Source organism: Papio anubis, chromosome X (assembly GCF_008728515.1).
Source record: "Papio anubis isolate 15944 chromosome X, Panubis1.0, whole genome shotgun sequence".
In the NCBI taxonomy this organism is placed as follows: domain Eukaryota; kingdom Metazoa; phylum Chordata; class Mammalia; order Primates; family Cercopithecidae; genus Papio; species Papio anubis.
Genome location: NC_044996.1, coordinates 45,487,504 through 45,513,692, shown reverse-complemented (window position 1 = coordinate 45,513,692; position 26,189 = coordinate 45,487,504). Strand labels below are relative to the sequence as shown.

The window sequence follows — 26,189 nt, the reverse complement described above, 5'->3', positions numbered from 1 at the left end:
GAAGTTTTTTAGCCTATAAACAGGGATTTACTTAAGAAAAAAACAAAAAACAAAAAACACTACAGCTAATGTCCAGCCTACTGGTGAAATGTTGAAGGTTTACTCCCTAAGTTTGGCAGGGATGTCTCCTCTCACTACATCTGATCAGTATTCTACTGGAAGTTCTAGCCATTGCCATAAGGGGAAAAATAAAGATTAGAATGAAGTAAAATTGGTTTTGCTTCCAGATGACTTGTTCTTCTGTACAGAAAATTCTAAGGAATCTACAAAACAGCTGCTAGAACTATTAAGTGGGATTAACAAGTTTGCAGGCTATAAGATACATATATAAAAATTAATTGTGGTATTTCTGTATAGTAGCAGCAAACCATCAGGAACAGAAATTTTTAAAAATACCATTTATAATAGCATCAAACATTTGAAATCCTTAAGGGTAAATCTGGCAAAAGATGTGTAAGACTTGTGCACTAAGCACTATGAAGGCTTGCTGAGGTAAATCAAAGACCTAAATAAATGGAGCAATATATCATGTTAATGTATAGGAAGACACAATATTAAGAGATCAATTATTCCCATATTAGTCTCTGGATTCATTGCAATCCCAAGCAAAATCCCAATAGGCATTTTTTTAGTAGAAATTGACAACCTGAATCTCAAATTCATATGAAACTACAAAGAATCAAGAATTGCTCAAACAACTTTGAAAAATAAGAATAAAGTTAGAGGACTCGCCAGGCGCGGTGGCTCATCCCTATAATCCCAACACTTTGGGAGGCCAAAGCAGGTGGACCTCTTGAGCTTAGGAGTTCAAGACTAGCCTGGGCAACATTGTGAGACCCTGTCTCTACAAAAAATAATAATAAAAAAAAAATTAGCTGGGTGCGGTGCTACACGCCTGTAGTGCAAGCTACCTGGGAGGCTGAAGTGGGAGGATCACCTGAGTCTGGGAGGTTGAGGCTGCAGTGAGCTGTGATCCTGCCACTGCACTCCAGCCTGGGCGACGGAGTGAAATATTATCTCAAAAACAAAACAAAACAGTTAGAGGACTCATTCCATCTGATTTCAAAACTTACTCATCCTACCCGAATCAAAAACTTACTACAAAGCTATAGTAATCAAAACAGTGTTATATTAAAGATAGACTTAGAACAATGGACAGGATAGAATTCAGAAATATATCTATACATATGGACAATTGATTTTCAACAAAGGTGCCATAGCAGATTCTACTGTGAAGGGATAATATTTTTCAGCAAATGGTGCCGGAACAATTGGGTAGCCATTTGCAAAAGAATGGTTCTCAACCTTTTCTTCACACTATACACAAATATTAACTCAAAATGGATTATACACCAAATGTGAGAGCTAAAATTATCAAACTTCTGAAAGAAAACACAGGAGAAGGTTTTAGTCACATTGGCTTGGCAATATTTATTTAATAAGACATGTAAAATCATGAACTATAAAATGAAATAAATTAATCAATTCCGTTTCATCAAAATTTAAAACTTTTGCTCTTCAAAAGGCCCTACTGCAAAGTTAAAATGGCAAGCCAAAGACTGGAAGAAAATATTGGCAAAACACATATCTGACAAAGAACTTGTATCTAGAATATATAAAGAATGTATACGACTTTATAAAAGACAACACAATTTTTGAAATGGCAGACGTTTGAACAGACAGTTTATCAAATAAGATATATATTTTAAAATAAGCATATGAAAAGACACTCAACATCATTATTCCTTAGGGAAATGTAAACTAAAAGCACAATGAGATACCACTACACACCCCTAGAAAGAATAAAATAAACAGGATTGGCCATATAAGTATTTACAGTCATGAGACTCTCATACACTGTTAGATAGGAATGTAAAGTCTTATGTTCACTTTGAAAAAAGTTTGTCAGTTTCTCACAATGTTAAATGCTTACTGTACAACCAAGCTATTTCATTCCTAGATATGTAGCAAACAGAAATGAAAGCATTTGTCTACACAACGCCTAAAAGTTGTTCACAGCAGCTTTGTTAATAGCTAACACCTGGAAACAACTCAAATGTCCATCAACAGGTGAATAGATAAACAAATTGTGCTACATCCATACAATGGAATATGGCAAATTAAAGGGAACAGACTATTGATACGTGCAGCAATATGAATGAATCTCAGAATAAATATGCTAAAGGAAAGATGCTAGATAAAAAGAACACATATGATTCAATTTTTTAAAAATTCTAGAAAATTGGAAGTATTTATTATTGACAGAAAATGGATCAGTGGTTACTTAAGGACAGGACTGGGGAAAGGAAGGGATGCTCTCCAAAACGTCAAAAGAAAATTTGGGGGGATAATGGTTATGCTCATTGTCTTGTTTTTGGTGATGATTTCCGTCCAAACTCATCAAATTGTACTATATAAACTTTTCCAGTTTGTTGTATGTGAATTATACTGCAATGCAACTGTAAACACACACATTCACACACACACACATGCACACACAAACATGCCTGAAAGAGTCATTTAAGAACATTATTTATCTAACCCCCTTATTCTACAGATGAGGAACTTGGGGTCCTAATAGGTCAAGGTCACACAGCTAATTCATTTATTAGACTGAGATTAGATTGGAACATAAGTGTCCTTATTTGTGGCCTTGCACTTCTTAGTACACTAAAGGCAGAGCTCAGACCAAGGAAATAAATTTCAATTGGTGGATTTTCAGGCCTTTGTGGCAAACCAGTGGAAAAGAGACATAAACATGATGAAAAGGGGTGACTTTCCCAGGATCCTTTCAGTGATGTGCTGGAACTGAAGTACTGTCTCATGAAAGTTGATGGTTAAATTTTCAGGAATTTTGCAAGTTGACTATTTAAACAAAGCCGTTACCAAAAATTAAATCATAAACTTACAATTAAATAAATTATATTAAAATAAAGGTAATACAAACTCAAAACTCATCACTTTCTAATTATTTTGCTGCATTTTACTATCTGTGCTCATAAGGTTATTCATGTCGGTTTTATCTGTGTGGTGGAAATATTAAATAATGGTGTTCTACATATTTTCTCTAATGACATAACTTTGTTAGCTTGAAATTAGCCATGGTGGGTGTGTTTATACCATAGAAATTAGTAAATGCTACAATTCAGGGATCCCCCTCACCCTCACCCAGAGAACTGGTTGTTAGAAACACTTACCAGCACATTTCTGCCTTAAAGCATCACTTGCCCTGGCTTTCATTTAAGGCTGGCCTGGAATACAACCCATCAGTGCCTAAAGTCATCCTAGGTAAACAGTGGGCAATCATTAAATGTTCTACTGTAACCAACCATCCTAGTTTGCCCAGGATCCCCCTGTTTTAACATGGAACATCCCTGGAAACCCCTCAGTTCTGGGAAAGCAGGATGATTGATCACTCTAGTGTTTGTACACTTTTCAAAAAAAGGAACCAGGTGGGTAAATCGATTGAAAGTTGCATACTTTCATGGCAAAAAAAAATTGCCTAAACATGTCTCCATCTGTGAGATAACTAGTGGCACATTTGTGAATAAAATTCCATATATTCAATTCGTTATACAGTCTCAATAGTAGCCAAGAAGGAAAGACAGAGCCTTACACATGTTAGGTGTTCAATAAATGTTCATTGGTGATAGATGGCTGGTGAAAGGCAAGCCTACCATTGGAATTGAGTCTCAAAGATGATAGAAAGTGAAACACTGGTCTACCAGTTGGTGGCAAATGCAGGTGGCAGTGACTCTGGATCTGAGGCAAGCAAGGGTTAGGAAATCCTTAAGAGAGAAAAGATCAGAAAAGATACTGTCAACAAGAGTAATGTGTAAGCACTAAAGGGGGTGTCAGCAACTTTGAGGTGTTTGTTCTGGTTGTTACCACTTTGAGAACATCAAAGGAGTTTACTGGGAAGGGCCTGCTCATTTCACTTCATATTCTTTTTCTTTTGTTCAAGGCTCACTCTACCCAAGGGCTTAGTAAGCAGTTGCCTACTCTATACGGGAAAGTTTTCTTTGTCCAAAGACCTGATCCTTTCCCCATTCCCAGGCCTTCAGTTTTCACCACAAGCCTCTCTCATGAGATATGGTGTTTGAAAGCACTGCATAGTGAAGAAACAAGAAACTATTAGCAGCCTGTTAACACCTGACCACTAATTAGGTTAGCATATTAGCTCCTGACTGGTTCCCAGGAGTCTAGAACTTACAGAACAAGTGACTTTTAGTGGTTAGAAGAGGAGAGGGAAAGAGGAGGTTCTGGAGCTTGGTAGACAACATGGCAGGCTTGGTCTGGGCATATCAGTAAGTGCTTAAACTGGAGAAGGAGGTAATGGCCTGGGGAAAGAAGGTGTACACCACTAACAAATGTCACCCACTTGCCAGTTTTATTTATAGTTGATTCAGTTTCTCTTACTCTCTTGTGTCTTTGTTGCATTCCTAACTCTAGGAAATCTTCCCTGAATGAGTTGGAGGTGCAGTAACATGTTCCATTCCCTAGTGGGAATGTATCTTGCCCCACCTCACCAAACCACTCCTTAATCCCCATTAGAATGAGCTGGGGGTGTGCCCCCTTTTCCAAAAGAAACAGATACTAATAATTGTATTAGTCCATTCTTGCATTGCCATAAAGAAATACCTGAGACTGGACAATTTATAAAGAAAAGAGATTTTATGAACCATTCACCTAGACCAGACTTATGGTTCTGCACACTGTATAGGAAGCATGATGCTGGCATCTGCTTGGCTTCTGGGGAGGCCTCAGAAAACTTACAATCATGGTGGAAGGCAAAGGGGGAGCCGGCATGCCTCCTGGCCAGAGCAGGAGGAAGAGAGAGTGAAGGGAGAGGTGCCACACACTTTTAAATGACCATATCTCATGAGAACAAACTCACTATTGTGAGGACGGTACCAAGAGGGACGTTGATAAATCATTCAGGAGAAATTGTCCCCATGATCCAATCACCTTCCACCAGGCTTCACCTCCAACACTGGGGATTACAATTTGACATGAAATTTGGGCAGGGACACAGATCCAAACCATATCAATCATAATAATAGCAATAGGAATTATTACTGTTCAAGAAGCTATTAATATTTGTACAGGCATCGTATTTTACTAAATTTTGTTATCTAATTCTATGAAGTAGATATTTATTTTCTTGATGTTACGTGTAAGAGTCAGAGCCATCAAGTAATATGCCAAAGGCCATACAGGTAGTAAGTGGCAGAGCCAAATTTCAACTCTATATCTGACTCTAAAACCTGTGCTGTTAACAACCAAACCTCTTGATATAGACTTCAGCTAGGCGTGGAGGAAGAAGGAGGTAGACATAAAAGAATTATTCCATTCAACAAATGTGTCTGTACTTCCTACTATGTGTTGAATCTATGGAGTATAAAAAGATCAATGTGCACTGCCCCGGCCCTTAATGAGATTAGTTCAGCAGAGGGGATATGACCGTTGTTCTAATAGCTCTAATAAAAGGCAGAGTTGGATCAGTACCATAACATAATAATGATAATAGCTACCATTTATTCAGAGCATAGTATGTGTCAGGCACTGTGCTAATGCATTCTACATATATTTAATCTTCATGACAGTTCTGGAACTATTAATATTAGTCAATTTTATACATGAGAAAAGACTAATAGATGGTTAATTAACTTTGTGGCTCAGAATAATGTGTTACTGTGCTCTTCAGAAGCAAAAGGAGAGAAGTGTACTCAATATTCACTTATACAAAATTTTTGAGTGAACAAAGTATTTGCACCCAGCTCAGTGCCTATAAACCAGAATCACCATCTGCTTCTGTATCACCTGTACCTCAGCCAGCCGTGAATCTGAAGTATCTTGACCTTATACTTTCATTTCATTTGGAACCTTGAGAACAGTGAAACCCACTACAGTCCTATCACTGGCTACCACTACAAAAGTCCCCCACCTCCTTTTTATGTTCAAAACCATTTATTGATTATGAATATACTAAGTGCCACTGAATGGTACACTTTAAAATGGTTAAATTAGTGAATTTCATGTTATGTGTATTTTACAATAAAAAACATTTGTTAACAAAATGTTAATTTTTATGAAAAGTTTAATATACATTGCTTGCTTCCAAAAAGTTATCTTCCTGCCAAAAAGTTTCCAAAGCTATATAATTAGGGCAACAGAACCTTTTTCCAAGGAGAACAACAGACCAGCTCTACTGCCACCTGGGCAGACTTTTGGAGAGCAGTTTTGCTTCCATTGTCTCTCATATTCTTATAGGTTGTGCTTCTTATCCCAGCCTTTCTTTCCATGTCTTCCTTTCCTCATAAATATTTCTACTATGTTCCCCAGATTCTTTGTTGTGTGGTGAACAAGCTCTCTTACATGCTCACCCTTGTCACCAAATGCTACTTGTGCACCACTTCCAGGCCATTGTTTGTCTTCTTTGCTGGAACCACCACTTTAACCCATGCCAGAAGAATCAATCACTTACCACAGCTCATCTCTGTTGCCTAGCCACTGGTCATGCCCCCAAAGTAATCCAGGCCTTTTGGCTTCTAACACATATCTTTCCTTGCCAACATTCATGTCATTGTCCTGGGGGGTTTCAAAGTCCAAGTGGTTTATTACTCCAAACCATTGGCCTAGCAGTTCCTGACTTTTTGAAACATAATGACCTTGACCTGCCTCCATTTTAGTCGTCCTTTTTCATGTCCGCTCTCTAGACTTGTGCAGCTTAATATAGTAGCCACTAGCCATAGGTGATTGTTGAAATTTAAAATTAACTGAAATTAAATAAATTTTTTAAATCAGCTCTCACTTGCACCAGCCGCATTTTAAGTGCTCAATAGCTACATGTGGCTAGAGGCTAACATATCAGATAGTGCAGACAGAGAAAATTTCCATTACCGTGGAGAGTTCTATTAGATAGCACAGCTTCCAACATTGTCCTCACCCAGAATATATATTTCTGCTCCACTGAAGAAATATTAAAAAATGTAACCAAATGTGGTAGCATGTGCCTATAGTCACAGCTACTCAGGAGGCTGAAGCAGGAAGACTATTTGAGTCCAAGGAATTTGAGGCTGTAGTGCACTATGATCATTCCTGTGAATAGCCACTGTACTCCACCCTCTCTGTCCCTTAAAAAACAAAACAAACAGAAAAAACACTGCACTCCAGCCTGGGCAACAGAGTGAGACCCAGTCTCAAAACACAAAAACAAACAATAAAGAAATAAGTGTCCCCAAATTTAAAGGCACAAAAATACTGCATCTGGAAAAATGGCAGGTAGGAGGAGGGACTAACTTGCAGCTCCCACTTGGATGGACAGGGTAGCGTGCGGAGACTCAAATCGTGAACTTTTGCTCCAAGAACTACCGCTTGAGCATACCAGGAAAGCTGAGAGAATCCACAGATCCTTTGAAAGAAGTGGCTTGTTGCTGCAGGCTCTGTGAGACAGATGAAAAACCGTGAGTGCCCAAAGTGTGAGAGGGGAAACATTTGCCCCCAGACACACATCCTCACTGGAGATCCTGAAGATCCAGATCATGGGAGAAGGATTTGACCTTACCTGGAGCTGAGATGAATTTAGAGAGCCGAGCAAAATACAGGGATATAAGAAGCAATGGGAAGAGCCCTGTGGGCACTCTCAGTCCCCAGGGAAGCCATTCCTGACTTTGTCTCACAGGAATCCATGGGGTGGGCTGTCAGTGGAATTGGGGAAAGCCCACAGGGAGAAGGAAACTTCTAGCTGAACTTCGTAACAATTTCAACTGAATGCAAAGTTTCCTGGACAGAATCCACGGGAGGGAGCAAACGGGTAGTGTGGATACAAGCAGGGTAACTGTGGCAGGCAGGGAAGCATGAAACCTGAAAGCCCTACTTGCTTTCTCAGTGGGGAGGCTTGTAGCCTGGGGTAAGTTCTCAGCCCTGCTCACCAGCTGCCTGGGAATAAACTCAGTGCAGCTGGCTGGGGCATGGTGGAAGTGAGACTGGCCTTTTGGGCTGTGTGAGAACCCGGTGAGACTGTCACTGCTGGCTTTCTCGCACTTCCCTGGTGACCTGTATGACATAGCAGAGACAGCCATAGTCCCCCTGGGAACGTAATTCCATTGGCCTGAGAACCACACTCCTATCCTCCACAGCAGCCACAGCAAGCCCTGCCTAAGGAGATTCTGAGCTCCGACACAACCAACCCTGCCAGCACCTTATGGTCTTTCTCAACCCATCCTGGTAGCTGAAGAAAAAGGACATAATCTCTTGAAAGCTCTATGGCCCCACCCTCTGCCTGAGACACCCCAAATACTTATCCACATGACCCTAGGGCAAGCTTATATCCTCCCTATGATACCACAGCTGATGCTGTCTTGAAAGCACCACCTCCCGGCTGGAGGCTAACCAACACAAAACCAGTGCACTAAACAAAACTAAAACAAAGGACCCTCATAGAGTCCACCTTACTCCCTTGCTACTGCCAGTGGAGATGCACAGGTGCACAGATGGCTAACAAACATATGAAAAAATGTTCAACATCACTAATAACCATGAGATGCAAATCAAAACCATGATGTAATACCACCTTACTCCTGCAAGAATGGCCATAATAAAAAAATTTAAAAATAATAGATGTTGGTGTGGATGTGGTGAAAAGGGAACACTTTTACACTGCTAGTGAGAATGTAAACTAGTCCAGCCACTATGGAAAACAGCCTGGAGATTCCTTAAAGAACCAAAAGTAGATCTACCATTTGATCCAGCAGTCCCATTACTGGGTATCTATCCAGAGGAAAAGAAGTAATTATACTAAAAAGATACTTGCACACATATGTTTATAGCAGCACAATTTGCGTTTGTAAAAATGTGGAATCAGCTCAAATTCCCATCAGTCAACTAGTGGATAAAGAAAATGTGGTATATATATACCATGGAATACTACTCAGCCATAAAAAGGAATGAAATAATGGCATTTGCAGTAACATGGATGGAATTGGAGACCACTGTTCTAAGTGAAATAGCTCAGGAATGGAAAAACAAACATCATATGTTCTCACTCTTAAGTGGGAGATAAGTTATGAGGACACAAAGGCATAAGAATGATACAATGGACTTTGGAGACTCGGAGGAAAGGGTGGTAGGGGGATGAGGGATAAAAGACTACACATTGGGTATAGTGTGCACTGCTTGGGTGATGGGTGCACCAAAATTCCAGAAACCACCACTAAAGAACTTATCCATGTAACCAAACACTACCTATTGCCCAAAAATCTATTGAAATAAAAAATAAAAATTAAAAAAAATGAATCAAGAAAAAAATGTGTTTTGTATCAATTTGCTAGGCACCTTGCAAGGAGTTGAGGAGTTGTGAACAAAACAGACATTATCTATTAAGGTTGCTATATAGCTATAATAATCAAGACAGTATAGTGTTAGTGGTGGGATAGACACATAGATCATTGAAACAAAATAGAGAACTTAGAAATAGGCCTGCGTAAGTATGTCCACTTTTTTGCACAAGTGATTCAATGGAGGAAGGGTAGACTTTTCACCAAATGGTATTGGAGCAATTGGACATTCATAGGCCAAAACAAAACAAAAAGCCCCAGCCTAAGCCTCATACAAAAACTAACTCAAATTGAGCCATGAACTTAAATGTAAAATGTAAAACTGTAGGCCAGGTGCGGTGGCTCATGCCTGTAATCCCAGCACTTTGGGAGGCCAAGGCGGGTGGAACATGAGGTCAGGAGATCGAGACCATCCTGGCCAACATGGTGAAACCCCATCCCTACTAAAAATACAAAAATTAGCCGGGTGGGGTGGTGTGCGCCTGTAGTCCCAGCTACTTGGAAGCTGAGGCAGGAGAATTGCTTGAAACCGGGAGGCGAAGGCTGCAGTAAGACGAGATTGCACCACTGCACTCTCCAGCCTGGCAACAGAGCAAGGCCCTGTCTCAAAAAAATAAAATAAAATAAAATAAAATAAAATAAAATAAAATAAAATAAATAAATAAATAAAGTAAAACTGTAAAACATTAGGACAAACAGAGGAGAAGAACGTGGGAGAAGACCTCTAGGATCTAGACCTAGTCATAAGTTCTTTGGTTTGACACCAAAAGAACAGTGTATAAAAGGAAAAAAATAGAGGAAACTGTTCTATACCTTGAGTGTATTAATGTCAATATTCTGAGTATGATGTTACACTATAGTTTTCTAAGATGTTACCATTGGGAAAAACTAGGTGGGGGTTACCTGAGATTGTTCCATATTATTTCTTATAACTGAATATCAATCTACAGTTATTTCAAAATAATTCAATTTTAAAAAGTTAAGGGAGGTGAACATTTCAAGAAGGAGGAAATGATTAACTGGTTCAAAAGTTACCAAAAAGTCAAGTAAGTTGAAAAATGAAAAAACAGTTTGACAATATGGAGGTTATTGTGACATGAACAAGAGCTTTTCTTGCTGTAGTAAAGGAGCTGGAGAGCAGGTAGAAGTAGACTGAGCTTTCCTTCTCTCGCCATGTGACATACCTGCTCCTCCTGCGCCTTCCACCATGAATGAAAGCTTCCTGAGGTCCTGACCAGAAGCAGATGTTGGTGCCATGCTACCTGTACAGCCTGCAGAACCATTATTTTTAAAATTAATTATATATATATATATATAATTTATATATGTGTTTTTGTTTTTGTTTTTGTTTTTGTTTTTTTGAGACAGAGTGTCACTCTGTCACCTAGGCTGGAGTGCTGTGGTGAGATCTCGGCTCACTGCAACCTCTGACTCCTGGGTTTAAGCGATTCTCCTGCCTCAGCCTCCTGAGTAGCTGGGATTACAGGCACCCTCCACCATATCCAGTTAATTTTGTATTTTTAGTAGAGATAGGGTTTCACTATTTTGGCCAGGCTAGTCTTGAACCCCTGACCTCAAGTGATCTGCCTGCCCGGGCCTCCCAAAGTGCTGGGATACAGGTGTGAGCCACCACACCTGGCCAGAACCATTGTTTTAATGATAATGCAGTTTCCATTAATAAAGCTGATTCCAACATACATGGTGTTTAAACGTGAACTTTTAAGTTAAGATGGTGGATGAGAGGCTTTTAGTGTGCCTTGGTCACTTGGAAATAGCAAAATAGTGTATAAAGATAAACTCTGTGAGCTTTAATTCAAGAAGAAAAATGGGAATTCCCTGGAATCATGATGAACACTCCAGATCCCAGGGAGGAGGACATGGGCAAACAGTCCCCATGACATTGTCCAGCTGATAAGAGCCTGGGACAAGAGAAGATCTGCTACAGCTACAATTTCTCTTGGGTGATGAGACGCTGCCAGGGCTGGCTTGGCAACCTGGAACTGGTGTGCATGTGTCATTGCTGGGTTCCCTAGCCTGCTGCCCTGAGATTGTGGTGCAGTGGAGCCCTCTCTGCTCTACCCCCAAGTGGAACTCCAGGCATTCGGAGCACTTGCTCACATGGACAGGCAGCCTGAGTTGCCCCATCCCTCTTGGGAATAGGTTGTGGTGCAATGGATCCCTCTCTGCTCCATGTCCAGGCAGAGCTCCATACCCTCAAAGCTTGTGCTTGCCCAGATTGACAGCCTGAGTCACTTCACCCTTCCTGTTCAGAGATCTAGGTGCAGAGGGCCCTCTCTGCTTCATGCCCAGGCAGATCTCCAGGCATGCAGAGCACCTGCTTGCTTGGTACAGCAGCCTGACACCCCACTCCTACGCAGAGATCATGGTGCAGGGGGGCCCTCTCCACTTCACACCCAGGCAGATCACCAGGTATTAGGAGCACCCATTTGCCAGGGTCAGCAGTCTGAGTTGCCTGCCCTTCCTGTGCAGATGTAGTGGTGCAGTGGGGCCCTCTGCACTCCACACCCAGGCAGATCTCCAGGAATCTGGAGCACCCACTCTCTTGGATTAGGAGTTTAGGCCATCTCCTCCCCCGTGCAGAGAACTTGTGACATAGGAGGTTTCCCAGCTCCATGCCTAGGCACACCTCTAGGCACTTGGTAACCGCTGACTGGATTCTCCATTGGTGCTGGTGCTTGTGCCTGTCATCAGGATAACCTGTAAGTGGGCCTGCTTGGCCTAGCCTGGCCATCTTGCCCCCTGACAACCCGGGGCTGAACAGGAAGCTCAGATCACTGTGCACTCCGTGGATCAGCCCATCGCCTGAAGCAATATACAGCTACTCTCAGTAAACAAAGATGAAATATATACCCAGCTGCATTGACGGCAGCTGGCTCTTACTTATAAGCGCCATCTACTGGCTTACAAGTCAAACCGCATAGCCCAATATAAAATCTGCTTGCAGAAGTGCATAGGGCTTTGGGAGCAAAGCCAAAAGACCCTACCCACCAGTCACACAACCTAGAAAGAGGGAGAAAGGGAAAGGGAAAGAAAAAACATGATAATATTATAGGAAAATAGACAAAAATCCTACCTGTAAAGAATAATTAAAAATTAGAAAGTGCTAGTGTCTCTAGAAGAGAAGAAACCATTGTAAGAATTCTGACACCATGAAAAACCTGAATGTAGTGAACCTACCAAAGAATCACACTAGCTCTCCAGTAATGGTCGCTAATCAAAATGGAAACTCAGAAACAATAAAGAATTCAAAGCATGGATTGCAAGAAAGCTCAATGGGATCCAAGACAAGACTGAAAATCAATACAAAGAAACTTCTAAAGCAATCCAGGAAATGGAAGATATAAACATCTTAAAAATAAATCAGTCAAAGCTTCTGGAATACAAAAACTCACTTAAGGAATTTCAAAATGCAATTGAAAGCTTTATCAATAAACTAGACCAAGCGGAAGAAATAATTTCAGAGCTTAAAGACCAGTTTTTTGAACTAACCCAGTCAGACAAAAATAAAAAAGAATTTTAAAAAAAAGTCTGTGAGAAATTTGGGATTATGTAAAATGACCAAAACTATGAATTGTTGGCTTTTCTGAGAGAGATGGAGAAAAAAGTAAACAACCTGGAAAATATATTTGAGAGAATAATTCAAGAAAAATTCTTAAATCTTGCTAGAGAAATAGACATCCAGATACAAGAAATTCAGAGAACACCTGTGAGATACTATACAAAATAATCATCACCAGATTTGTCAAGGTCACCACTAAAGAAAAAAATCTTAAAGGCAGCTAGAGTAAAAGATCAGCTCATATACAAAGGGAACCCCATCAGGCTAATGGCGGACTTCTCAGCAGAAACCTTACAAGCCAGGAGAGATTGGGGGCCTAGTTTAGCCTTCTTAAAGAAAAGAAATTCCAACCAAGAATTTCATATCCTGCCATGCTAAGCTTCATAAGCAAAAGAGAAATAAAATCTTTTCCAGACAAGCAATTTACTACCACTAGACCAGCCATACAAGGGATCCTTAAGTGAGTTCTAAACATGTAAATGAAATAATGATACCTGCTACCAAAAAACACACTTAAGTACATAGCTCACAGACCCTATAAAGCAACCTTACAACAGAAACTACAAAGAAACCAGCTAACAACTTCACACTGGGCTCAAAAACTCACATATTAATGCTGACCTTGAATGTAAATGGTCTAAATGTCCCCAGTTAAAAGGCACAGAGTGGCAAGTTGGATTAAAAAAAGATCCATCAATCTTCTGTCTTCAGGAGACTCATCTCACACTTAATGATGCTCATAGACTCAAGGTAAAGGGTTGGAGAAAGATCTATCACATAAAAGGGAAACAAGCAAGAGCAAGAGTCACTATTCTTACATCAGATAAAAGAGACTTTAAACCGACAACAGTAAAAAAGGACAAAGAAGGGCATTACATAATGTCAAAAAGTTCAATTCAACAAGAAGACTTTATTATCCTAAATATATACACACACCAACATTGCAACACCCAGATTCATCAAACAAGTACTTCTAGATCTATGAAAAAACTTAAATAGTCACACAATAATAACAGGGAACTTCAACAACCCACTGACAGCATTAGACAGATGATCAAGGCGGAAAACTAACAAAGAAATTCGGACTTGATAATTGAAACCAAAATGACATTTGACCAGTTGTATCTAATAGACATATACAGAATACCCCATCCATTAACTGCACAGAATACACATTCTTCTCATCTGCATACTAAATATACTCTAAGAAAGACCACATGCTTGACCATAAAGCAAATTCAATAAATTAAAAAAAAAATTAAACTCATACCAACCATACACTTGGAACATAGTGAAATAAAAATAGAAATCAATAGCAAGAAGATCTCTCAAAACCACACAATCATATGGAAATTAAACAATTTGCTCCTGAATGGCTTTCAGATAAACAATTAAATTAAGGCAGAAATTTAAAAAAAATTGAAATCAGTAAAAACAGAAACACAAGATGCCAAAATCTCTGGGAGACAGCAAAAGCAGTGTTAAGGAGAAAGTTCATAGCACTAAATGCCTACCTCAAAAAGTTAGAAAAATCTCAAATTAATGATGTGACATCACACTTAGAGGAGCTAGAAAAATAAGAACAAACTAACTGAAAATCTAGCACAAGAAAATAAATCAGGGAAAAAGTGAGAAAAATTGAGACCAAAATTTCATAAAAAGCATTAAATAACAAATCAGAAGTTTATTTGAAAGGATAAACAGGATTGAAAGAATGCTAGCTACATTGACAAAGAAAAAAGAGGGAAGATCCAAATAAGTACAATAATAAATGACAAAGGTGACACTATAACGGATCCAAGAAATACAAAAGATCCTCAGAGGTTATTATGAACACCTCTATGCACACAAACTAGAAAATCTATATGAAATGGGTAAATTCCTGAAAACACACAACCTTCCAAGACTGAATCAGGAAGAAATGGAAACTCTGAACAGACCAATAGAGTTCTGAAATTGAATCAGGAATCAAAAGCCTACCAATTAAAAATGCCCCAGACCAAATGGATTCACAGCCAAATTCCACCGGATGTACAAAGAATAGCTAGTACCAATTCTACTGAAACTATTCCAAAAAATTGAGGAGGAGGAATTGCTCCCTACTCATTGTATGAAGCCAACACCACCCTGATACCAAAACCTGGTAAAGGCACAACAAGAAAAGAAAACTACAGGCCAACATTCCTGATGAACATAGATGCAAAAATCCTCAAGAAAATACTAGTAAACTGAATCCAGCAGCATAACAAAAAGTTAATTTATCATAATCAAGTAGGTTTCATTTCTGGGATGCAATGTTGGTTCAGCAAAGCAATAAAAGTGATTCACCATGTGAACAGAATTAAAAACAAAAACCATATGATCATATTGACAGATGCGAGAAAAGCTCCTGATAAAGTTCAATACCCTTCATGATAAAAACCCTCAATGTATTAGGCATTGAAGGAACATACCTCAAAATAATAAGAACCATCAAAGACAAACCCACAGCCAACATCATACTGAGCAGGCAAATGCTGGAAGCATTCCCCTTGAGAGTAGGAACAAGAAAAGGATGCCTACTCTCACCACCCCAATTAAACATAATACTGAAAGTACTGGCTGGTGCAGTCAGGCAAGAGAAAGAAAGAAAATGCATCTGATATAGTTTAAATATTTTCCTTCTCCTAATCTCATGTTAAAATGTAATCCCCAATGTTGGAGGTTGGGCCCAGTTGGAGGTGTTTGGATCATGGGGGCAGATCTCTCATGAATGGCTTGGTGCCGTCTTCATGGTAAGGAGAGAATTCTCACTCTATGAGTTCATGTGAGATCTGGTTGTTTAAAAGAGTCTAGGACACCCTCCTCCTGCTTCCTCTCTTGCCATGTGATGTGCTGGCTCCCCCTTCACCTTCCACCATGATTGTAAGCTTCCTGAGGTCCTCACCAGGAGCATTTGCAGGCACCATGCTTTCTGTACAACATGCAGACCATGAGTCAAAATAAAACCCTTTTTTTTTCCTTACAAATTACCAAGTGTCAGGTATTCCTTTATAGCAACACAAAAACAGACTCACACAGAATCCAAATAGGAAAAGAAGTCAAACTGTCTCTCTTCACTGATGATACAATTCTATACCTAGAAAACCTTAAAAACTCCAGTGAAAGGCTATAAAACTGATCAAAGATTTCAGTACAGTTTCAGGATACAAAATCGTTGTATAAAAATCAGTAGTATTACTCGGGAGGCTGAGGCAGGAGAATGGCGTAAACCCGGGAGGTGGAGCTTGCAGTGAGCTGAAATCTGGCCACTGCACTCCAGCCTGGGCGACAGAGCAAGACTCCATCTCAAAAAACAAAACAAAACAAAACAAAAAAAAGTAGCATTTCCAAACACCAATAACACTCAAGCCTAGAGCCATTTACAGGAACCACAAAACAAACAAACAAACAAAAACTAGGAATACATTTAACCAAGGAGATGAAAGATCTCTACAAGGAAAGCTATAAAACACTGGTGAAAGAAATCATAAATGACACAAATGGAAAAACATTCCACGCTCATGGATTGGGAGAATCAATATTTGTAAAAATGACCACATTGTCCAAAGTAATCTATAGATTCAACACTATTCCTGTCAAGCTACCAACATCAGTTTTCACAGAATTAAAACAATATATTGTAAACTTCATACAGAACCAAGAAAGAGCCTGAATAGCCAAAGCAATCCTAAGCAAAAAGAACAAAGCCAGAAGCATCATATTACCTGACTTAAAAGTATACTATAAGCTACAGTAACCAAAATGGCCTGGTACTGGTATAAAAACAGCATATAGACCAATGGAACAAAATGGAGAATCCAGAAATAAAGCCACATACCTACAGCCATCTGATCTTTTACAAAGTTGACAAATATAAGCAATGAGGAAAGGATTTCCTATTCAATGAATGGTTCTGGGATAGCTAGCTAGCCATATGCAGAACAAAGAAACTGGACCCCTACATTTCACCAAATACAAACATTAACTCAAGGTGGATTAAAAATTTAATATAAGACTTCAAATTAAGAATCCTAGAAGAAAACCTAGGAAATACCTTTTTGGACATCAGCCTTGGGAAATAATTTATGACTAAGTCCTCAAGCAATTGCAACAAAACCAAAAATTGACAAGTGGGGTCTACTTAAATAAAGAGCTTCTGCACAGCAAAAGGAACCATCAATAGAGTAAACAGACAACTCACAGAATGGGAGAAAATATCCACAAAGTATGCATCTGACAAAGTCTAATATCCAGAATCTATAAAGAGCAATTATAAGAAGCAAAAAAACTAATTACTCCGTTAAAAAGTGGGCAAAAGACACGAACAGACACTTCTCAAAAGAAGGCATATGAGCGGCCAATAAACATACGAAAACATGTTTGTCATCACTAATTATTAGAGAAATGAAAATCAAACTCCTTTCACACTAGTTAGAATGAATATTATTAAAAAGTTAAAAAAAAAAAACAGATAGTGGCAAGGCTGCAGAGAAAATGGAATGCATATACACTGTTGTTGGGTCTGTAAATTAGTTCAGCCACTGTGGAAAGCAGTTTAGAGATTTCTTGAAGTAAAAACAGAATTACCATTCGACCCAGCAGTCCCTTTACTGGGTATAGTCCAAAAAGAAAATGAATCGTTCTACCAAAAAGACACATGAACTCATGTGTTCATCACAGCACTATTCACAATAGCAAAGACATGGGATCAATCTGGGTGCACATCAGTGGTGAACTGGTTAAAGAAAATTTGGTACATACACACCATGGAATACTGTGCAGTCATAAAAAGAACAAAATCATGTCCTTTGCAGCAACATGGATGCAGCTGGAGACCATTATCCTAAGCGAACTAATGTAGGAACAGAAAACCAAATACCACATATCTTGTTGTAAACGGGAGCTAAACATTGGGTACACATGGACATAAAGATGGCAGCAATAAAGGCCAGCCTCAGTGGCTCACGTCTGTAATCCCAGAACTTTGGGAGGCTGAGGTGGATGGATTGCTTGAGCTCAGGAATTGGAGACAACATAGTGAAACCCCATCTCAAGAAAAAAAAAAAAAAATTAGCCGGGCATGGTGGCACACGCCTGTAGTTCCAGCTACTTGGGGAGCTGAGGCAGGAGGGTTGCTTGAACCCAGGAGGTCGAGGCTGCAGTGAGCGGAGATCACGCCACTGCACTCCAGCCTGGGTGACAGAATAAGACCCTGTCTTAAACACACACACACACATGCACACACGCACACACACACACACACCCTTACAAAAGATGGCAACAATAGAAACTAGGGACTACTGGAGGGGAAAGGAGGAAGGCTGGCAAATTTTGAAAAACTATTGAGTACTATGATCACTACTTGGGAGAAGGGATCATTTGTATCCCAAATCTCAGCATCATGCAATATACCCGTGTAACAAACCTGCATATATACCTCCTGAATCTAAAATTAAAACTGAAATTATATGAAAAAGTAGTGAATTGAGGGGTAAACAGGAGGCCTGGAAGTAAGACACTAGGAAGACACAATTCTTTTAAGAAGTTTGGCTGTGAAGGGGAGAGGGTAACTTGAGTAATGTGTGGAGTTCAGTAAATCTTTTGGTTTTCCTTTGTTTTAGTGGAGTTACATAAACATATTTAAACCTATTGGGAAAGATCTAATGGAGCAGAAAATGTTAAAAACAAAACAAAACAAAACAAAAAAAAAAAACAGGAAAGGTAAAGGACCACCAATAGTGCAAGGCTCCTGAAAGACAGAAGATCCAAAGTATGCATGGGGGATTGCCATTGGAGAGACATAGTAACAACCTTTCTATTCTTTTTTTTTTTTTTCCAGTAATTGAGATATGTTCTTACTCTGTCGCCCAGGGTGGAGTGCAGCGGTGCGATCACAGCTCACTGCAGCCTCAACCTCCCTGGACTCGGGTGATCCTCCCACCTCAGCCTCTTGAGTAGGTGTGTGCCACCACACTCAGCTAATTTGTTGTATTTTTTTTGTTGTTGAGATGGTGTTTCACCATGTTGCCCAGGCTGGTCTCAAACTCCTGGACTCAAGCAATTCACCCTCCTTAGCCTCCCAAAGTCCTGGGATTACAGTCCTGGGAGTGAGCCACAGTGCCCAGTCAATAACAGTTTTTCTAGTGTAACAGAAGAGAATAAGATGAGAATGGAAGCAGATATTTTTCTCTGTGATGTAGGAAGAACTGCTGAGAGCAGAGGAGGATGTGAGGGAAGGGGGAAGTGTGTCAGGAAGAACTGGGATTTGACGAGACAAAGAAAGTTTGAAATATTTGTTCTGGAAAATTTATTGTCCAGCAGTGTTGGTGACCTATTTCAGACTGATGATCTTAAACTTCTTGTAAACCAGTATGCCCTATTGTGAATTTCTCTAGCAGTGCTCAGGGGCAGGTATCGAAAACACAGTGTATTAGTCTGTTTTCACACTGCTGATAAAGACATACCTGAGACTGGGCAATTTACAAAGGAAAGAGGTTTAATGGAGAACTCACAGTTCCACGTGGCTGGGGAAGCCTCATAATCACAGTGGAAGGCAAGGAGAAGCGAGTCACATCTTATGTGGATGGTGGCAGGCAAAGAAAGAGATTGTGCAGGCAAATTCCCATTTTTAAAGCTATCACATGTTGTGAGACTTATGCACTATAATAAGAACAGCGCAGGAAAGACCCACCCCCATGATTCAATTATCTCCCACTGGGTACCTCTCACAACACTTGGGAATTATGGGAGATACAAGATGAGATTTGGGTGGGGACACAGAGCCAAACCATATCACACCGAATTGTGTTTAGCAAGATAGAAGTTTTATGAAACAAGTTCAAGGCAAGGGAGCTTAGAGTACTGTCAAGAGTGTTATCAAAATGATGAAGCATGGGATCTAAGTTAAGTAATGAGGGAAATAAAAAAGGAGATCCTTGGTAGGCTAGAGGAAGTAGAAAGATCCATAAACTATAGGAGCTGAGGAATGATTATAGTGTTAGTAGTTGAAAATCTGTGAATAGGAGGTTGTGGCTAGAGTATTGGATGGCACAATTCATGATTTAAACTAACTTGTAATTCTGGAGTGAAGTGGTTTCAGATAATAATAGGATCTCAGGTATGACTATCAGTGTGTGTGGTTAAGGTGAAAGAGAAAAGCCATTTGAGGTAAGGATTTCAAATAACTAAGTAGTGAGATGTTGCATGGGTTATCCTTGGGGATGTTGAAATCACTGAGGATAGTGCCAGATCTTGAGGTAGGAAGAAAGGATGTGAACAGGGGCCAAAGTCATTGATAAATGAAGAGGAGTGGCCCAAAGGTAAATCTAGGAATGACTAGAAGTGAAAGAAGGGATATAATTGAATGAACTCAAAGCATCGGGTTTGGGTTTTATAGTTTACATTTTTATTTCAGGAGCATAGGAAGGTAATGGTCTGAAAGCAGAAATGGAGGCAAGGAGGACACCAACCCTACCTTTCATCTTGCTCTGAGTACAGAAAAGAAAAGCCCTACTGCAAAGGGCTGCAGTGATGGCCCAGGTTTCACTTAAGGTCAGGGATGAAGGGAACTCTTGACAACAAGGCTGAGGATATAGGAGGGTTTGCTGGATACAGTGAGACAGTTCTAGATGGCACAGAGAACAATTTCTAGGGCTGGGAGAGGAATGGAGTGCTGGATGAGGAGTAAGGATGTACATGGCATTATAGGGATGATAGTGGAATAGAGGCTAGATGTCAGTTGTAGGAGAAGTGATAACCAATTGGATTTAGCTTCAACAGACTTCTTCAGGAGTCTGGATTTAGCCTCAACAGACTGTTATAGGAGAGTGGAAACTAGCCCTAATGGCCAGAGTTTCCTCAGTGTAGCATCTATAGTCTCTGCCTATTTGAACTAACATGGTGGTAAACCCAGAAGTTATAGTTTCTGCACTGGTATGCTCTGGAATGGCACTTGTCCCAGATGAGGTGGCTTCAGTCTTGATCCTTGTAGCCTCTTGTAGTTGTGTCTTTGGTAGCAAGAGCTCTATTTCTCTGACCAAATCCTTCTATCTCTTTAGTTTTTATGTCTTTATTGTCACTACAGCTATCCTAGCTTATTTAACTCTCTTATTCTTCAATCTCTCCATTATCGCCTAAGCAATTTATAAGCTGTCTTTTTCATTTCCAGCCCAGACAACCATCTTACCAATATTTTCAATGGTCTTACCCCTAGTCCGTTCATCGTATTTGTATAATAGCTGAATCCTGAACCTAGATCACACCAAAATGTCTACCTTCTATGTATGGGGTTTGGCTTTAGTCTCAATTGGGTTTTCAACAGTGCTATGAACCCATGTGCCCTTTATTAGCACATTCTCTCACTCTCTCCTTCACCCAAGAAGCTATTTAAGCCCTTCACCTGTTTTCCTAAGTTCCTTTGCCCCTGTCTCTCAGCAGATAACCTGGACTCCCACTTAACTATAAATATAGAGTCCAGAAGTAACCTAAACTTCTTGCCACCCAACCTGATACACCCTTCACAAACTTATAGGCATCTAAGGTTAATCATGGCATCTATGCTCTGTATCCTCCTTCCTTCTTAGAAACCTTCAACCATTATTTGACAACGTTCTCTTCCTGCCCCCCAGCTGTATTTTCAACCTTTGTCTCTACACTCTCTCTCTCTCTCTCTCTGTCACACACACACACACATGCACACACCTGCTAGGTACAAATATGTTCAAGTGTCATTCAGTTGAAAAGACAAATTCTACAAAAATTAGCTGGGCGTGGTGGCCCACGTCTGTAATCCCACCTACTCAGGAGGCTGAGGTAGGAGAATCGCTTGAACCTTGGAGGCAGAGGTTGCAGTGAGCTGAGATAGCATCATTGCACTCCAGCCCGGAGTGCTGGAGACCTCACTTCAAATGCACTTTGAGACCCTGTCTCAAAAAAAAAAAAAAAAAAAAAAAGACAAATATATTTTCACACAAGTGTTTCTCTGATATTTTCTTCATTTGTTATTAAGTCTATTTTGACAGAATTAATTATACTTCCAATGCACAATAGCTTGTGTAGGGGTGGAAGGGAGGAAAGGGAAGGGGAGGGATGGGAAAGGAAGACAGAAGAGGGTAGATGCTGACAAGGAAAGAAATGATGTTTCAATATGACCTGTAGGAATACCATGTAGATATTAGAATGTTGCTTACACAGCACATTTATTAATAGGGCAAAGTGTTTATAATGCATTTTAATTGAAAAGTAAGTTACAAACAGGGTCTATGCTTTAATAAATTTTTGTAAAATGTGTGCATTGTTTTTATAGGACAATAATGGCCCATAAAGATAATTGCCAAAATGTTTCCCTTGATTATTTCTGGTTTGTGGGATACCTTTTATTAACCAATATCTTCTAAATCTTCTGCATTAAACATGTAACTTTTGTAATAAGAAAAAAACTAGCCTTCTTAGATACTAGATTATGCTCTTCTTGTGCTACCACCTTATCTCTCTTTCACTTCAAATCCAAACTTTTCAATAGTCTCCATTCACTGTTTCCACTTCTTTCCTCCCCTTTCTCTCCTCAATTGTCTGCAATCTAGCCTGAGCTCCCACCACCCACTGAAACTGTCCTCACCAAGGACACCCATGACATCCTTGTTACTGATCTACTGGATGTTTTTCTGTATTTATCTGACCTGAGCAAACTGTTGGACTGGATTTGATACTATACTATCAATTGCTCTATTATTCTTTATATTCCTTCATCCGTTGGTTCCCAGTACCCCACTCTTTCCTAGGTTTCTTGGCAGCAAGCATGGGAACTGCAAAGGCAGACAAATCCAAGTTTGAATCCTGGCTAGGCCGCAGACTAGCAGGATAAACTTGGGCAGAGTTATCTTCATGCATTTGGGCCTCAGTTTCCTTCTCAGGAAAATGGGAATGATGATGCCTACTTCATAAAGTTTTGTTCGGTATTAAATGAGATGATATTTATAAAGCACTTAGCAGAGTTATTGGCACATGGTGAGTGCTAGTAAATGATAGTAGTAGCATTAGTAGAATTATTATTATTAATAGAAGATAATTCTCTGAATTCTCTTCCCAGCTTTCCCCAAATGTCAGTGCTGTCTAGGGTTCTTTCCTAGGTCCTCTTCTCTTATGATCTCCATGGGTGATCCCATCCATGTTCATGGCTTCAGCTACCACCATATGCTGATAAACTGCCAAATAGGTACTTCTGTCCAGATTTCTCTCCTGAGTTCTAGATCCTTCTAAACATCTGCCTGGGGTTAATCACCACTTGGTATTCAGAGTTGGGAGGATTGTGTAGATCAGTGGTTATCAACTGGAGGTCATTTGTCCCCCCAGAGGACATTTGGCAATATCTAGAGTTATTTTTTGTTGTTGTTGTCATGACTTGAGGGGAAAGTTGCTACTGACATCTAATAGGTAGAGGCCAGGGATATTGCTAAACATTCTGCAATACACAGGACGGCCCCATACGCAATGAATGGTGCTGCCCTAAAAGTCAGTAGTTTCAAGTTTGAGATACCCTGGCATAAGTAATCTCTAAAGGCCCAGCTCTGACATTCTTATAAGGGGCCTCCGAGTGATGATGAACATGGACCTTTAGGTCTAGAGAAGAAATTGACATGATTAAGATCAAAGAGGGGTTTAGAGGCAGAGCAATTGTTGATTCTATTTTGTTCCTTGTTTATCTTCTACCCCTCTTGCTGCTTTTCCTCTGCCTGCTTTGTAGACTCTTCTTCCTGCATCTGTTCCTTAAACAGCTGTCCCTTCAGTGTCTGCCCTCATCTCTACCTCATCAACAACTCTTCCTGAGTGGTCCCACCTTGTCCCTTAGCTTCAAATTCAACATATATGTTGATCACTTCCAAATCTATATTCCCAGGCAAGACTTTGATCTCTCAAACTCCAAACTTATATAGCCTGCTTACTATTATTCAGAATACCTTCTGAATGTCATTTCTATTCTCATATTCAAAGTTTGAGGATTCTGAAGGACTATACAGTGCTACATTTTCCCCTGTGCCTTCTGCCTTATTTACTTAGCTGCTCACTGTCTCTTGTTCCAGAACAATTTTTCACTTACTTTTTTTTTCTATCAGAATTTACCCATCTAGCATCCATTCCCTTGAATCCTGGCAGATGACAAGTGCTAATCTTATTCATTCATTCATATAGGTATTTGTCGAATGGCTAGTATGTTTGAGACACAGCATTGTCCATAGAGAATTTAATATAAGGCTATATCAGAGGAGATATAATTGATTAATCATTGTCCTGGTTATGTCAGCAACTGGCTGTGTGACCTTAGGTTAAGTCAGTTACATTTTCTGGGCTTCAGTTTCCTCTCTATAAATTGAGAGGGTTAGATTAGCACAGTTTCTGGAATATGCCGATTATATCAATCACCAGAACTGCTTGTTAAAAATAACAATTTCCAAGCATTTCCCCAAGGTAGGGTTCAGTGTGGTTTATCATGTCATGGATTTAACAACCTAAAATCCCCTGTATCAACCTTAACTCCAATGGATAAACTCAAGAGCAAAAATCTCCATCTTTATAACTCAGAGTTCTTCTGCAGTCCTGCTCTGTCCCATCCTAGAAGGGCATTCCTCTGCACTTCCAGCACTAATGCCTTTCCATAGTCTTCCCCTACTCACCCCCTAGTAATAGAAGAGGTTGCAACTGTTGGGGTTAAAAGAAGGCATGGAATCAGGGAAGGCTGCATGGAGGAGGCTGCATTTGGTCTGGGTCTTGAGGGATAGGGCACAATTTTCCCAGATATGGAATGAAAGAACTTTCCAGAAAGAAGCTATGGTGTTAATTAATTTATTTAAACTGTGTTGACTGGTATCTACTATGTGCCAGGCTCTAAGAGCAAGGTGAGGAATGGCACAGGCTTTAGAGTCAGAGGGACTTGGTCTTCAAATTCCTGTTTTTCATTCAACTCCCTCCTTACTGCCAATGACAACTTCCCGTTCTGGAGTGGCCCACTCCTACCCTCACTACTCAAGTGCAGTTGTCTAATGGGTAGCCATGTTGCCTCTCTTTCCATGAAATTCCTGCTCCCCAGATTTACTTTCTAGGGGGCTGGTCTCCCCTGCCCTGACACATCGGAGATGCATTTTGGTGACTTAGAGATTTGTCTGTAACAACTTCAATTAAAGTATACAAACTCAATTGCAAAACCCCAAGTTGTCCACCCCTAATCTCTGGTCAGGGAAAGCCCTCTTGGCCTGTTTGCCCACATTTCTGTGCCCCCTCCCCAAGCTGCATTGCACATGTACAGTGGCTTATGATAGTCATGTTCTCTCTCTTTTTGTGAGGTGTGCACACATGGTCTCCACAATTCCTCCCCAGGGGTCTACACGTATGTACTTGTGAGATTTGCTGCTTTAACCCATCAGTATTAGTATGAGGTTTATAGCTGTGGTGACCCCACAGTTTATTGTCCCTGGCTGGCCAGGCTGTAAAAGTGGCACTATTAATCATTACACTGTGACAAGAGTGACCATATGTCAAGACTTGCACCTCAGGAAAGTAAGTCACGGAACTGTCTGGGGCAAGCCATGGTGTATAATCACCTTATTTATACTCATATAGAAGCATTAACTCTAGGGTGCAAAATCAGGGGTAAAGATTTTTCTGTGTAAGCAGCAACCTGGCCCAGAAAGGCAGTTTAAACCTTTTCGTGCTAAGTCTGAGTCTATTGTATTAGCCTTTTACAGTATTGGTCCTATTCGCTTGCAACAGAGTGGAGTCTAAAATCTGGGGGTATTGCCTAGTCTCACTGGTCTGCTTGTGATGTATTCATGAGGTGACAACCAATGTTTGCCAGAGGGAGAGGATTAGATTGTCCTTAGAGTCGATTAGAATACCTTAAGCCAAGGTAGTTGTCAATATTTAAAGAGTTTAGGAAGTTTTGGTTTTAAAATTCTATTAGCTTGAGTCAGCTCCAGCAGAGAGCAAGGTGAGAATTGGAGTTCTAATCCCAGAGAACACCCAATCCGGTTGGCCTATGAGCTGGATGCCTGGGGGTGACCAGTGGCTTTGATGCTTTGGTAACCTAGAACCCTCGCTGCCACAATCAGGCTAGTCTTCATCCTGAGATAGCAGCGACCCCACCCACTCCCTTCTCAGTGACCTGATGGCTCTGGTGGCCGGCCTCCCTAGGCCCAGGCAGTGCCTGCTGCTGCTTGTTTCTTGGCCCAGCCTGGTCAGGCCATCAAGGATGTGGTGTC

At 40.3% G+C, this 26,189-nt stretch overlaps 1 protein-coding gene across 2 annotated transcripts in view; it reads left to right on the top strand.

Annotated features, from left to right (window-relative positions):
* Nucleotides 1-26,189, top strand: part of VSIG1 (V-set and immunoglobulin domain containing 1) — a 151,413-nt gene that overhangs the window by 61,143 nt on the left and 64,081 nt on the right. The gene's annotated exons all lie outside the window — the stretch shown is intronic.